Consider the following 16,438-nt stretch of genomic DNA (forward strand, 5'->3'; position numbering starts at 1 on the left):
CCCTGAATTCAGGACGTAGCGCCGCCCCTGCCTGCGACGGCGAGAATGTTCTAGATAGTACAGTTGGACTAAAGTTTAGACTTAGTTAGTCTTAGGTTTCTGGAACTCGAAAAGTACCGCAACCGCCGGAGCTGTTCGCTCAGATGGATAGCGACTACTTGACTTTCCGTTAAGAGAACTTCAAATCATCATCACTCAGGATATTCTATGTGAGCGAGAGAAATGACACGACCCAGACGTTCCAAATTCAAAAATAACTCATTATCTTGTTCCTCTTTTTCAGAATTACAACATACAAACACACAAAATTTCACAGCAGTTCGTAGCGCGAACGTCATCTACATTCGCAATTAATGAAAATAGAAATTAAAGTCAAGGTACAGGCTGTAATTCCTCATTCTGCAACACCCTCCCATCGAAATGGACATCACTAGCAAATTGGAGATGGGCCTCCAATGAATACAGCTTCTGTACAGATCGTCGTGTGATTTGACCAGATGGAAGCTTGATTGAACCTGATCTGTTCTCTCTCTCTCTCCCTTCTCCTTGATGAAACTTCACAATTCGTGCCGTCTTCATGCTGTTCTTCATGCTCGTTCTTCATGCAAGAGTACAAGATCGCCTTGTTTGATGGAACGACAGGGAATGCGACGTGATACATGGGCCGATCACAACTGCCACTGATAGTCTTGGTGCCAACGTTTCCAAAAGTGGTCCGCTATCCCTTGCTGGTGTATCCGTTTTCTCGAAAGTACTTGTGCAGAGTTAAAAGAAGAATAAAGAAAGCCAGCTGGTGTGACGTGGACTGAAGATTCATACCTTGAGTTTGAGGAGGACTGAAAGGACGACACAGCTGCACTAACTCAGAGCAAGCAAAGAAGTGTTTAATTTTCACATTTCAAAACACATTAAGGGGAGAGGATGTTAAGAAGAGAGGGTTTCAGATCAATAGAGGGGGGGATATATTTATTAGACGAAAGGGAAAAAAAACGGGGGAAAGGTCAGCCAAACGGGACGTCGGCTTGCAATAGAGGGATTACTAATGCTTTTCGGTATGCGAGCCATGTGTGCCGCTTCCATGATGACACGTGCCCGCTAAGGGATGTAATAAACTTTCTTTATATATATATATATATAGCTAAGGAATGTCCTCTCAACCGGTCCACAACACATCGAGCAGTTTGCCCGACATAGCATGCTTCACACGATAACGGGATCTTGTACACCACAAACTTCTTGCAAGGAATAAACTGGTTTCTATGTTTTGTGTCCCACACCATTTCACTGTGATTCATGGCGACTGGCGTTAAAGCTCTCATCCTATTTCTTACGTTGTAAGCAACTTTCGATCCAACAATGTAAAAAATAGTATGAGAGCTTCTGCTGCTTCGGCTTCGGCAAGCACAGTTTCAATTTCTTCGGTCGTCAACGATTGCTTTCGGATGTCTCGTCGTAGAGCATGTCACAGGGTTCGAACGAGTCGCTACCAAAAGCCGCCTTACCACGCTGGTCTTTACGGTATGAACCTTCAGCTGATCATTTTTGTGGGCATGTGATTTTGCACTTCGTCTTCCCGTATATTAGTCTCCCTAACGTTTGAATGGCCTCTCGCGGCCCTCTTAAATGTTAGTGCGTTGTCTGAGTACGTCACAGAGGGTATTCCACTGCGCGGCACAAACCTCCTGAATGCGAGAAAAAACGCGTTGGCTCCGAGATTTATAATTACTTTCAAATGTGCTGCCTTGTAACGGCACATGTAAACAATGCGATATAGGATCTCCATGAGCCGTCGTCGCAGTTTACAAAAACTGGGCCAACAAAGACTACACTTGCCAAGACAAACGGAAGAATGCGGGTGACCCGCTGTGCAGGTAGCGGAGCAGTAGGTGCGCTCGCTTGCCTGTGGTCGGAAGCGTTTGCATGTTGTGCAGCGGTAGATCACAGTATTCACAAATTGCCTAGCTTACGGAAGTGAGGCGGACGCGATAAGATCTGCAAGGTGATGATGCTTTGAAATGATGATGGGATGTTTGACTACTACTTCTTCACCTGCATAGCGAAGTCGACCTTTAACCCGAGCTCCAGAAAGGTTATAAATAGGCGATCTTGAAGTTCTTAGGAAACTGTTTTCTCTCTCAACGAGTAAACTTCATCCGGGTATGTTTCGGCTCGCGAAGTACGTACTCAGTACGTCTCAGAAGATGTTTGTCTCCCGTCAAGGCACCAGTGACCCGTCCTTTATTATGCCGACAATTTCCCATGAATCGAAAAATCCAGGCAGTCGTTCGCACAACGTGGGAATACTTGCTGAACGCATTCAAATCGCGAATTGGAATCAATAATTGGAGAATCGACAGTTGTTGCAACGTTACTTCGTCCGTTCGGAAATTCCATTCGGCAAAATTGTTGGGCCAACACGCCCTGTCTACGACTAGCCGCTTGGGTCGTGCCACTACGATTGACTGTTGATCAGTTTACTCCAAGTAATGCCATTCGTCAAGTGGTCGGCTGGGTTTTCGGACCCAAGCAGTGTGCCCAATGCGATACTTCGGTGAGACGTATAGGACTTCTTTTACACGATTGCCAACGAACACTTTCCATTCGATCAGCGGGCGCTGTACCCACCACAGTGCGATTATAGAGGCCGTCCACTTAAAATAGTCGAAATTGAATTTATGCAGTGTCCTCTGCAGGGAGGTGAGCATTCTCGCTCCGATCAGCATTCCCATAACCTCTAGTCTTGGAAGGAAAAGTTGCTTAATGGGTGCTAAACGAGTCTTTGAAAGTAACAGATGCGTTACAAGCTCGTCCTTCGTGTTTACAGTTCTCAGATATGCCACAGCGCTAGTATCACGAAATATGTGTATCCATATTTTAACGCAAGTGCATTCGCTGGAACGACGCAACGCGGAATCTCCAATGCTGATAATGTGGATAATTCATTACACTGTTCGATCCACTTGTGTTGCACATCACGTGCGATATCTTCGTCCCATCCAACCTTGTTCTCCCACAGACCTTGAAACATGGACGGGGCCCTGAACGTGAACGGATTGAGGAACCCTAAAGGGTCGAACAGTCTCGTAGTGCCTTGGAGTCTATTCCTTTTAGTTGCTCCAGATAATGCCACGAACTTTTGTACGGCTTCCAAACTAGGCATCAGCAGCCTGTCACTTTCGGTATTCCGAGGAACTTCCAGGACTTTCTGGTGTATTGGCCCTTGATGTTCCTTCGCCTCATCCTCTTTGCATACAGACTTTAACCGGGAGTTATTTGATGCCCATTTTCTCAGACGCATTCCAGCTTCTTCTATGATTACCCATGCCTGCAGATGCATCCTCGTGGCTTGTTCAATGTCATCAGCTCCCGTTGCCAGGTCATCCATGTAGAATGAGGACATCAAGATATTTGCTGTATCCCTTACGTCGTCAGTGATGTGATGAAGGTAATGATGCAGCGGAGCAGCAAGGAGGAAAGGACTTGCAGTCGTTTCGAAGGGTGCACGCTTCATCCCGAGAATGCAGAGTTCGTTAGACGTCACCTCGCGATGGAGCAGGACTTTGATCTGGAGGAAAGCCTTCTTGAAATCCGCCACCACAGCGATCTGTTGCATCCGGAACCTGATTGAAATGTTCTGCATGTCATCTTGGAGCATCGGTCATTTATCGAGGCATTTCAGCACCATGTGACGACGCGTCAAAGACTACCTGTGACTGTGTTGTTGTGAATGCCTCGCGGAAAACTCCTTGGACGGGCCTGTAAAAAGCTGGATTGTTGTGTTCCCTATTGATAACGGGAAACTCCTCCGCGTATCCGCTGAAAAGGTATCCATGTATAACTTTGCCATACTCTTCGATCAAATACATGTCCTTATTTACTCGGAACACTACCTTCTTCAATCTCGTTTTAGCTATTTCTAAGTTGTCGTTCAACGGCGAATCGATCTATTTCAATAGGAGTTTAACCTCCTACCTGTCATCCCTCATCTTGAATGTTTCTCGAACTTTTCGAGAATAACATTACCTTCTGATGACGAATATTCATATTGATCGACTATTCCCGAAGTCCTTCCAGGCTGCAAAATCGTTCCAAAATCTGGTCACGGCGCAGGTCGTCAGTGGACGTACTCACACGAAGCACAGATACATAGTTGCAGGCCTGTCCTGCAATTAGTGAACGTTTGGTGGTCGAACCCTGAAATGTCCATCCTAGGTTTTAGACAATGGCAACTATCTCTTCATATGGTCCATAACATAACGTCCACATGGTCCATTCATATGGTCTATAACGTCGGATCTCTCCTTTCAACAACTTCCACATTTGATCAGAATCAACAAGGAGCGAAATTCATTTCACTTGTGGTATGCCAGGAAACGAACACCGCATCAGCAATATTTTCTCCAGTTTCCTTAAGTGCAATGAGATGGCGATCCTCTCCTGAGGCTGATGGACGATCATGACAGACGACTAGCATTTCGATTTCTTCCACAGTTATTACTATTACTATTCGCGCCTCTCTGTTTCCTTCCCATAGCACTGGCCTGGCAAAAAGCTTATTGATAGTTCCTCTTCTCTCAGCACGTGCAAGTTAATGCTGCGAACGAGATCATCTCGCATAAAGGTGCTCTGGCTACCGATGTCATATGCGTACTTCTTGCCGGCGACAGCCCAAGCGTGTTGAGCAAAACTCTTTTTTAGTTTCGTGTTAGCGCCGCGAAGCAACTGCGGCTATGACCGGCGTACGGATGTGGACAGAAGGAGTGGGGGACACGGGGTTAGTTTGCGTCCTTGGCCTACTTGAAGGGAAACTGTGTCTGGAAAATCTTCGGAAAACCTCAGACAACACAGCCAGTGGTAGGATTCAAACCCACCACCTCCCAGTCTTCAGCACGACCTTGGCTACCATCAACGAGCTGTTTTTAGCTTGTGTTTAGCAAATCTAGAACGCGAAGTGGCTGTAGACGTGGCAGTCACTGCACTGCAAGTTTGAGTTTTAGGGCTCATTATCATGGTTGGGTTGTACTGTGGGTCACACATGGAGGTTACCTGTCTACCCCTGCATTTATCGCATTTGGCACGCCTCAGCCACTCGCTCGTCATATACCCCGTCCATGCACCGGAAACATCTCCGCTGAGATTTGAGCCTTTCTTTTCGGGCACTCAGGACCATATCTGAAGAGCACCGTTCATATGTATGTGCAAAAGAGCCCCAAAAGATGCACTTACTCGCTGAGATGCGGCTTGGAGTACTAGCCCACTCGGTCGGCTCGTCTGATTCCCCTTTCGTTTCCCGACTCCTTCTGCTTCACTGGCTATTCCCGCCTTTTCTCTGCTTTCGGCTTCTTTCTGGAGGAAAGCGGGGAGCTCCTCTATCTGCTTTTTCGGAGCTGTCGAACTGTGCTTGTTGTTGTGTTCTACGGTGACAGCCGAGAACAGTGTTCTGCGGCAACGCGTTCAGAAGAATGTCGTTACTCAGCAATTACTCAGAGGGATTTCAATCCACGCATACTAGACTGTATCTGAATCTGATCATGCATCTTTCTCAATCCTGCCGTATCGTGCGAAGAGGGAACATGGGAAAGCAAGCGCAAACGGGAGAAACACACGTGTTCTATCTTCTTTCTGTCCCCAAAACGTTTTTCAGCAACTCCAATGCGTCATCATAGCAAGCTTTCGTAGCCTGGACTCCCTCAATAGCAGCTGACGAGAAGAGATCTATACGATCAATAATACGAGAAGAGATCTCAGGCACTGGAACTTCTAAGTCTTGGAAAGGGTAGCGTTGTCATGGATTCTGCTCTGGTATTGCTCCCAGGAGCTTGGCCACAGGTTGAGCTGACCGTCGCATTTTTAGAGTTGGAGCTTTGGTAACTTAATTCCAGACCTCACTGACTCCGTCCAGGACTGAGTGTTCTTTTCAGTTTGTGACGGCACGCTGTGCGATGCCGGGTAGCTAATTTGACGAAGTTGGTAGTTCAGTTTTGAGATTACACTGCTTACTTCCTCTTGATATCCCGCAAGCAGATCTCATACTCCTGTTGAAGATCTTCGATTGGAATGAGCGTATCAAGCTGGGTATCGACGCCCTTAGGTCGGCATTGCAAATGGTCAGGCGATCTAGTAGAGCGGTGAGCTCCTCAGCACTGGCAGTCCCATTTGAAAGAGTAGCCTTGCTTTCGTTGATCATTCGAGTGGTCGCCCCCTCGCAGTACAGTCCTTTTAGCTTTCAAGCGATTTATCTTCTTCGGTAGGCCGAAATTTACTTTCCGGGTTTCGGCACTTATGCTTACGTGGTTTGCTGCTACTTGAATTTCGTTAAGTGAACTTAAAACCAATATTACTCAGGATGTTCGATGTCAGCGAGAGAAACGACACCAGCCAGACGTTCCAAGATTCCAAAAGAACTCATTAGTTATGGTGCATCGTACGCTATCGCCTTTGCGTACGTAAGAGATAGCGTTTGTGGTTGTGCGCACGCGCAAAACGTAAAGAGAACTTCGCGCAGTGCGTAGAACCACCACGCTATCCATTACGTACGCAAAGGCGTGAGAGTACGATGCATAAAAACTCACTATTCTCTTCTTCCTCTTTTGCAGAATCACAACATTCGAACACACAAAAGTTCAAAGCAGTTCGTAGCGTGAACGTCTTCTCGGTCAAGTCTCAGGAAGTCAAGGAACAGGCTGCAGATCCTCATTCTGCAACAGAGCCACACAATCAATTATGTGTTCTGTTGGTTATGCTTTGTCCACCAGCGCGGCGGCAAAGAGAAAACGATTGCGGTACTTTCCGAGTGCCAGCGACTATACCAGGGAAAGGCTACCGTGTCACAGAAAACATGTACGCATGACTCGATACAATTAATACGTCCACTTTTTATACATGAACATTCTCACAGGAAGACTTAAGACAGTCTACTTTCTCAACAAACCATGATATCATCGTATAGGCGCGGCTGGCGCTGAACATGCGGTGCGGAGAAATTCTCCTAAAGTGCAACCGAGGGGCTATTGAGAAATGTATGCTGTCGTCTTGCGTAGCTTGTGCAAAACCTTCTCCAAACCTTACACCGACAATACGCACGGGAAGCATGAAGTAAACTCGCACACGAAATCAACGTGGGTCAGAACGAAGTCATTGGGATATACGACACAGGTGAACAGCAGTGATTTGCACGTCAATGTCAGCGATGCTGTGTGTGTCACCTTTGTTTGTTCAAGCTTTGTTCTCTTCCGCTGATTTATAAAAATGATATACATCTGATCTCTTTCTTGTATTTGTATTTCTCCGTCAAACTTGCGTTTACTTTCACCTGCACGCATGGTCTCATTAACAGCTGGTTACGGGATCTACGTCTTTCACCTGCAGTACAAGCGTTGCATTGGCCGCAGTCAGTCCCTGATAAGTGTAGAATGCCTGAAATATAAATTGTCACTGATACTCCCCCTGAAACAGCAGAAATCAGTCCGTTGTATTTTTCGCTCCAACGTTGAAATTTGTACGGGTAGGAGTGTCTGAAGGTCACAACCCGAATTACCCCGTAGGTAGTAGTGCAGAGGCCCATGTTCTCCTCGAAGGACTGGTGTGCAAGTAACGTAATTGCACAAATGCTCCGGTCACATTCAATAAAGGTAATTGAACTAGCGAGATTAATAGCTTCCTTTGCCTGTGGCAGCGGCATCCATTGTTGACTTTCATTTTCCAAGGAGGAGCCACCCTTCTGAGGTAATGAATGAAGCAACGCTTTCCGGCGGTGTCCGCCTCCACCTGAACGCTGCAATCTTCGCCAGTTTCTTGAATTGAGTTGTCGACGCTCTGAGTCATCACAGACCAAATGGTGCCGTCTGGCAGACAGGGGCCGCCCATCTTTCCTCGAGGATGGTCTGTTCTATGCACCACATCAGAGCACCATGAACATAATAGCTCGTGTTTCACACACCGGCACCCTTGACTGATTCCGCATAACACAGTTCACAGGTTGTCAAGTGCCCTATGGCATCTACTTGATAAGACGTTCCTACACAGTGCGCGCAGCGTGTCGGAGGCCTGACCTCACCAGCCTTCCTCCCGCAGCGTTTGCAATGAAGTTCCAAAGCGAGGTTTTACCCAGGCTCAAGCCTGAAGTACCTGGCACAAAGCCAAGTTTCTCTGCTAGGATGTAAATTTTTACGGGAATTTCGGTCAAAAATTAAAACATTTCTCTTTTTGTGTGTTCGTGTGTGCAGTTTGCGACAGCATTGAAAATTTTCGGTTAGTAATTTTTTGTTGTAGAAACTCCTCTAGCATTTATATTGTTTTATTTCTTAAAAATTATATTGAGTGTATTTTTAAAACTAGTAATATGTTAAGACACTACGTTGAAACAAGAAAATTTCGTCAAATTCATCGCGTATTAATTAGCCATACTTCATGCGCCTCTGTCGTGTCTTAGTTTAACGGCTCTCCTTATAGCTGTCAGATTTCGTTGAAAACTATATCCCTGCAATCTCTAACAAGTACCCATTACTTCAGGCACATATGCAAATTTCCACAAGGATACAAGGATAAACACATGCTAACTTTTCGTTGATGATGACGTTCGTTCATTACCATAAGATAACTTGACTATACGCCGTTCGGTTTGCTTGTGCAAACCGACAGTATGTAAGCAGCCATGTTTCACTTATGAACATGGAACTAAACACAGTCATAATACAGTTTTGGTGGGGAGACGTCGCATTTGAAAGAGCATGGACATGGCACTTAGGACCGCCCGAAATCATGATTTATATATCAATGACTCTATCTGGAGCGAGCACGGAAAATATTTTCGCGGAAATGTGTCTTATCACTGCGCAATTCAGTTGAGAAAAACGTCCCGTAAAGTCTGCGTAATGACATTACCCATTACTTGGGTTGTAAATTAAGGCATTCTCTAAAGCCAGCCTGGTACAGGTAAGGAAAATCCCCAAGCCCGTTTTTCCCAACCACCATTGTAACCGTCCAGGTCAAGGCAAGGCCTTCGTCTTCTTGAGGAGTTCTTGCGTTCCACCGGTCTGGTGACGGATCCTCTCATCCGTTCCCAATGAGCAATAAGGCAGTGTACCGCCACAGCGGCGGTGAATCGCCCACCTTATCATCATCCAATGTATGTGTGTGCGTGGCCAGGTCACCAAGAAGAAGGAGTCCTGACAGAGTTCAAGTGGAGTCTTTGAGCGCAAACTCTTGCTACGCTGTGATTAATCTTGTCTATGGTTACTCATTTAGATTATGCATAATTACCTGATCTTTCGACGAAATCATTCGTACGTAGCGAGTTTGCAGAAACCCTAATTACCATCACCGATAATGCGTAACCAAGTAAAAGGCTAGTCACGTCTTGTTACAGTTCGCGCTTCAAACGTCACATAGGCCTGTGTTAGAAACTTCAGGGAAAGTGTAATGCCAATGTAATATCATTACTTGATGATAGTAATGTCATTAGTAAAACATTACTAAGCATAAAAAAGGAATTAGTAATGTGATGTATTGCTTTTACAAATAACTGTAATAAGTGATGATTAATGCATCATAAAATAGAAGCAATTTCCCCAACTCTGCTGCAACGGGCGAAGTGGCGTGACCTTGGAAGCCCGGTCCGATCTGCTGCCGTGACGAGTTCATCGCGCAGCGTCCTCCGCCGCGACACGCAGTGACGTCAACCTCACCCATTCTCTTACGAGTTCTCTGAAGGAGATGCGGGGACAGCCGCTGGCTCTAAAGCGAAACGCACCGCCTCCAAAATATTGTCGCCACCGGCGCAGTTGATCTGAAGATCTGTAATTGGCCGCTGATATATGAGTAAATATTTGGACGCTCATTGGTCTCCGAGAATTGACGTCAGTTTTACTTCGCGCTGATTGGGTGAGAGTAATTTGATTGAAGCGCGAGTATCCGAACGGTCGGTCGAACGGAGAAGAAAGAAAAACGGCGGAGGAGACATCATCCGGCCACGCGTGTTCTCTCGGACTACAACCGTTGTGCTTGCAAACGCTAGCGGGTAGTTTCGATGGAATTTTGTGTGCTTCAGATTTCGATTGTGGCGAACAGCTAGTGTGAAAACGGAATGGCAAATCCAGGTGATCATCACAACGACGGAAAGACGAACATGGCAGGGAATACCTGCATCTCCAAAGGACGCAGGAATCGTTCGAGCGACGTGAGGAAGTCTGAAGTCCTTCCGATGTCCCGCAGGTCAACGGTAAGGCAAGTTTGGTTACTTCTTGTTACCGAAGGAAGTAATGCAGGTTTATCGTGTGAAGTGTATTACGTACAACATTTACGAGTCACTCTGTACGTTACGTTAAAGGCGTTTCATAGTGCAGTACGTTGCCGTAACTTGTGCATTTCGGATATGCCGCAAATAAAATTATATGAATGGTTATGGTATAGTTTCTCCTCATGCACGTCGCACCCGTTCAGTCACTGTGATCTACGAACGTTTGTCACAAGTGTACTTTGGTGTTCAAATACGAAATCAACATCAATTGCCTATTCATAACAGTGATTTTCGTTCAGAGTTACGCATCATCAATAAATTGTTTTTATTTCATTTTCAGTTCTCGGCATCGGCAACAAGGACACACATGGCCTAGCTGCTTTCGGAAACTGTACACCTGTACACATTGGGTGTGCGAACTGCGGTTGGCTTTTGAACTGCTCTTTGGTGTCCAAGCACCTAAGGCTCCAGTGAAGCCTGTTACAAGACGTGAAAAGATATATACTGTAACTTTTTCTAAACCGTTCGCGAGGAAAAATAAACTTGCTTTATCAACCGCCACCGCTTTTTGTTTCTCTGCTTTGGAACAACACATACGTTACTCTCAGCAAGAGCGGAAGAAAAACAGACAGAGCTGAGACTGGGGGAGGGGGGACGAGAAGAGGCAGACGAAAAACCCGAGGAGAGAAGGGGAAGGAGGTTGAGAAAGGAGGTCGGTCTGTGCATGCGCACTTGACCCCAGCTTGTTTCCCGCGCTGCTGGTCTGGGGCGCTGTGAGTGGCTCCTGGAGATCACGTGGTTTGGGCGACCGCCATTTTCCCTGGACTATTGCGTCTGTAGGGTTCGCAACATTGACACTTAGCACTCGAAAGCACGATGTGCGTGAGTTCCAGGAAAACCTCGTTACCCCCCCCCCCCCCCCCCCGGCACTTAATCAGGGAAATGACGCCTGGACGTTGCACTGCTCGAAGTTACGGGGTGCACGGTTTGACAGCTGCGACCGTTGGCCGTAAATCTGGACCAGAGGGCGGGGGTTAGGAAGGGACGCTCCTGTCAAAGATTTTAAAACAATCCAATTGGGAGTCCCAACACTTTGAACCCGGGCCGTCCGATCGGTGGTCCTGGGTTGAGGTTGTGGTCCAGATTGTCACCCTTTTAAGGAGGTATCGGAGCCCGAAGAGAGCGAGAGAGAAAGACTTGTCAAGGGTCTGGGACCCGTGTGAATTTTACCTCCAGCCCGGAGAGTTTTGTAGCAGTATGTGTAAATTGGTGTTGTACATAAGTGTAAATAAACCTCGTCGTTGTTGAGCCCCTTGTCCGTCGGACGTCTTTATGGAAATCAGTTCCCGATCATCGGACGTCACAGCGAACCGACCTTCCAGCTAGAGAAGCAAGTGGCAGAAGAAATTTTACTGCGTCTATGGGAGCTTCCGGCTGATACCGGGGATTTCTGAAGCCCCCGTGGGGATAAAACTCCCTGCTCGCGCGCTACAGATCAGGTGTTGCTCTTGTGCAGCAAAACATGTATATGTCCGACAACTCGGTGCTGTTTTGAGAACGGAAAATTTGAGAAGAACCGAAAGAGGCAGTGAGCAGTTAGAGCGAGTGGTTCTCGTACTGAAAACGCGGTGTACCATCCTTCGAAACACGCCTTGCGAAATGTTCATTTGATTTTTTTTTTTTCAGGTGTACTCTGTCAAGCTCAATCCGCGAAATTTTGAACCGATTGTTTACGCAGCCCAGTCAATATTTGGCCTAGCCCGTCTGCAGACCGGGTGTTGTGTTAATGCAGTCGAAAATGTCCGGGACAGTGTCGCACGATGCACTCGTTTCGGTGCATCTTTGCATTTCCCTTTCCGGCGCATGATGCGAGTGACATCAGGCTGGAATCACGTGATGAGCTCGCTTTGATCCACAGGGGTGACACAAACCCGCCATCGTTGTAACTACCCTCAAGCGGGTGCCTTTGGCAAAACTGCCATCTTGGCCTGGTCGCACGTCATAGAAAACGTCATTTTGAGGTAATGTGACTTTGTTTACATCTCCGTCGTCATGAAGCCAAGAAATGAACATATTTTGCCAGCGTAAACCATGCGGTGCTTCTTCCGCAACATGGTAGCCCATTTCTCCATAGTTTAAGTACATCGCATTGGCTCGGTGAGTCTTAACGCGCGGTCGTCATCACATCTTTGGAAGTCGTAAACAGTACGAGGCCTTATGTGCAAAACTGTGCGTTTTACTGCGAGATTGCCGGATAAAAATAATTACCGTGATCGAAAGATATCCAAAACGTCGCGCAGAAACAGCAACCGCATTGTTTACAAACGGTTTTGCCGCCGGTCACGGGCGCCGCCATCTTTAAGGTCACGTGTGCGTCGACGTTTGCTGTGACGTGCGACCAGGACCTGTACAGGATGCATTGCGTTTGCCCAGCACGCTTTCGTCTACGGAGCAATACCTTGAGTGCCACCCCTGTGCTTTGATCCCTCTCTCCACTTCTTTCGGAGCAGGATACGAGAGACAACAGGATGCCAACACGTGATGTGTTCGCTTTGATCCCTCTCTCCACTGCTTTCGGAGCAGGCGTTGAGTGACACCTGGTTGGTATCACAACATGCGCTCACTTCGGTCTTCGGTGCTCCTGTCTCCATTCGGCCTCGTGATATGAACACACGATGTTTCAGGTTTTCCTCAGCTTCCCCCCTTAGTGAGGTGATGTCACGTTACAGCGCCGTTGTGCTGAACTGCGATGAGAGTGAAGTGGGCCCTTCGGGCATGCTCAGATCCACCAGTGCCCACAACTCTTACCGAAGCAACACGAGCGTGCAAAACCAATTGACTTCCATGCACATTGGCTTTGTATTCTGGATACGCAGATGCGGTCAGGATGACAAAAAGACCTATGCAGATTTTTGTGACGGGCTGCTTGGTGTGAAATGTGTTCTATCTTCATCAACAGTAAATTCGCATTGCTTGTCACTGGCAACTGACAGCGTGGTTGTTAGAAACGAGAGGCACGCCACACAAACAGTGCTCGCAATTTTACCTCAAAGAAACGAAATGCCAGGTGAAAGGAAAAAGAGGAGGTGCAGAAGACCTCCAGGTACGCGGCGCTTTCACGGAATGCCGCCGTCGTGTGTTATGTCGAATAGATGTTATGAATTATGCCGCTTAGCCTAACGGATGTTTCTGGCCTGCAGAAATATTAAAAACAGTTCCATTTTCCGCGGCGCTGAGCTCGGGCCCGTTACGTGCGTGCTACTTTCTGTGCAATCCTCGAGTGCCTTCCGCGAAATTGGCCATTAGTGTAGGGCGACCTCCTTGCGGGTGCTGTCAGCGGTGACAAATTAAATCGACCCGCGAGCTGTTTCAAACGAACTGGGCCCGCTAACGACTGCACCCCCTCTCCCTCTTCACTTTTTGGTTCTTGAGGAGGGGAGATAAATGGGCTCAGCACACATAGCTGCATAGTGGGCGGGGCGTCACTTTGTGACCCTCAGGATTGACCTCTTCCGCCCCAGGAAGCAGGGACCGTCGTCACGGGTGGCGTTTGCGGCCTATCGCCCCCGCCGAGAATCCGGATTGGTTTTCGTGCCAGGGGGTTGGGCCGACCATAGACGTTGATCGGCGCGTTCATATTGCACCCCACGTCTCTATGGGTGCCGCGCACTCGGTCATACGAACCTGTCACTTGCTCGCCCCAGGAACGGTGTACGTACCGACGTACTATTCCCCAAAGTTCGCTTTGCCATCCCATACTATGTGACGCAGCAAACTCACATAACGGTATTTCTACAGTGACACGCGCCAAAGGACCCGCCACCGACTCCCGGAGCTGGCTTGCAGAGGACGACCTATGCCTGCGTGATTTACAAGAGCTCCCATAATGCGCTACGAGGCGCCCCGCACACGTGTGAATGACAAACTGAAGCATTTCAAAACGACCTGCCACGTATTTGGCGCTAAGTAGGGAAGCCTAAAATACACTCTCTTCAAGATGCTGCCAATGTAGAGACAAAGTATATATATCCGGTAAAAGAATTTCTCCCTAACCAAGCGTGAAACAACCGAGTCAGGCTTCTGCATCATGGGTGGTGCAGTGATGCATGGGAGTTGTTCTTCTCCCGGTAGAGTAGGGGGAGATGAGGCCGTGTCACTGACATAAATTCGCCAAAATTGATCTCTCCCCGTTGCAATTACCGAAAGAACGGCAACGAGGTGTTAAGACCTATAAGATGATGTTCTCTGGCGCGCATCGTGATCTCCGTATGGCGTCACCAATTACAGCCGATGGGCGCCATGATAGGCCTCGTTATTCGTTGTTGCGTGTGTGTGCACCCTTTCTGATAAAATTACGGAGGGGGCTTCCCATCGGAAGTGGTACGTCCGCCTCTCATAGTCTGGAAGTGCGGCTCCTTCGTCTGCGCGGTGCTTCGTTTGTGTTGCCGGATCTCGGCACGATTCGTGTCCCGCATCATTTCACTGGGGTCGTGCTACCAACCTCCTCTCGCAACGTTTACCGTGCCAAGTGTTGTCTGTTTCTAGGGGATGCGTATCAGCACCGTTGCTTGGAATGATATCCATATGTACAAGGTTATAGCTTCTCCTTAAAGGACTGGTTAATGAATCTTAGCTTATTAGTCATCTTGTTGCACAGAATGTTTGCTGGGCCGTATAACCCACACGCGAAAAGGTATATGTGCTGCTTTCCAAGATTATTTTACAAAGTATCTGCATCAGTTAAACACCAACACGCTGTGTAAACTGTAATGGTGTGTCTCATTAGTGATGGTTGTGATGGTGGAGCTGCTTGCCGCATCATATAACCCGGGTCACCTCTCAGTCTCGGCGTGGAATGTCATCATCGTAGCCACAAAGCCACGGGAGCTAGAGGCCACGGGAGCATCAGCGAAACGACCCTGCTTCCGTTGGAACATGCGTTAAATTTTGCAGTAGCGGAAGGCCTATCATGGTTCGATGTCAAAGAAAGCCCACCAAAACCAACGAAAGGAGGAGGAGGCGGAAGAAAAGGAGGAAGAAGACCAAGAGAGGATGAAGTGAGAGGAGGACGTTGAATGAGGGGCGACTGATAATTTAGGGATATATGTTGCGTTTGAGCTCAGTCCGCACAGGAAGGTGCTGACCAACAAAAATAACATTTCGGTCTAGTACGGAGGGCTGGTGATATGACTCAGTCTCCGCACTAACATTTCCAGCGCAACTCTATTCACAACTGCTTGCTCGAAAGTCTATTTTCCAAGTAGTCTTACAGGAGCCGCGATGTACAATAATCCCGATGTGCGGTGTGTTCGCACAGTGCTATCAAATTTACAAAAAAAAAAAGAACAAAAAAGAAGAAGGAACACCAGGAGAAAGCTGCCACCGGCCTAGCCCGATCTCCTAGTGTGACGTCGACATTAGCTTTGTGGGGAGCAACACGGACTGCTAACGTCACGACGTGACGCCGACTTCCCTCGTTCGCTTCCACGCTCTTTGAAGGAGGGGAGGGTTTCTAGAGGGTGTGGCAGATCAGGTGCCTCTCGCACGCGCACGCTATACAGGTCAGCTGGGCTTGTCTTTCCTTCACAAGAGCTCACATGATTTGTTGCACAACACGCCGCAGCCAAAACGATGAATTTATGATGTCGTTTTTTTTCTCCAGTTCATTACATGCATGACCATTTCTGCTTCTGTTTCTACTTTTCTTTTGCTTCGCGGCGCTAACACTAAATAAAATAAAAAAGAACTTTTAAATATTAATATAAATATTAAATTAAATTATTAATTAAAATAAATATTAAATAAATATTAATTAATAAAATAAAAACTTTTCTTTCTTTTTTTGTGACGGATTAGGCAGGACTATGTCCTGTAGGGTCGTTGCCAAAGTCTATGTTGCTGGCTACACTATTGCGTTTATGCAAACAAAATACAAACCGACATCGCAACAACCTAAAAACAATAATTTGACGTCTCCGAATCTAGCCGGATTGCATCATCAGAACATTCGGTCCCGGGTGTTTATTGATGGTTCCGTCTGTCTTTTTGACAAAGGAGGATTGCAAGTGTTTACATTTTGTATTTCCAATTGTCTACACTCAGGCATTTCCCTAATAAACTCAGCAGCATAGGGACAAGTCTCGGGACATGGGGACGGCTATGGGTACAACTCTCGGTGGAAAGAAGGAGGAAAAGGGAGAA

General features: G+C 47.2%; 1 protein-coding gene across 3 annotated transcripts in view; it reads right to left on the minus strand.

Annotated features, from left to right (window-relative positions):
* LOC135377678 (ranBP-type and C3HC4-type zinc finger-containing protein 1-like) overlaps positions 1–16,438 on the minus strand; it is a 102,200-nt gene that overhangs the window by 26,471 nt on the left and 59,291 nt on the right. The window contains exon 1 of one of the 3 annotated variants that reach the window (XR_010418175.1): positions 12,696–12,721. The exons of the other annotated variants lie outside the window; for them this stretch is intronic. The gene's annotated coding sequence lies outside the window, so the exon portion shown is untranslated. Of the gene's footprint in view, positions 1–12,695; positions 12,722–16,438 lie in introns of those variants that run through there. 3 annotated transcript variants of the gene reach the window in all.

Source organism: Ornithodoros turicata, chromosome 1, assembly GCF_037126465.1.
Source record: "Ornithodoros turicata isolate Travis chromosome 1, ASM3712646v1, whole genome shotgun sequence".
In the NCBI taxonomy this organism is placed as follows: Eukaryota; Metazoa; Arthropoda; class Arachnida; order Ixodida; family Argasidae; genus Ornithodoros; species Ornithodoros turicata.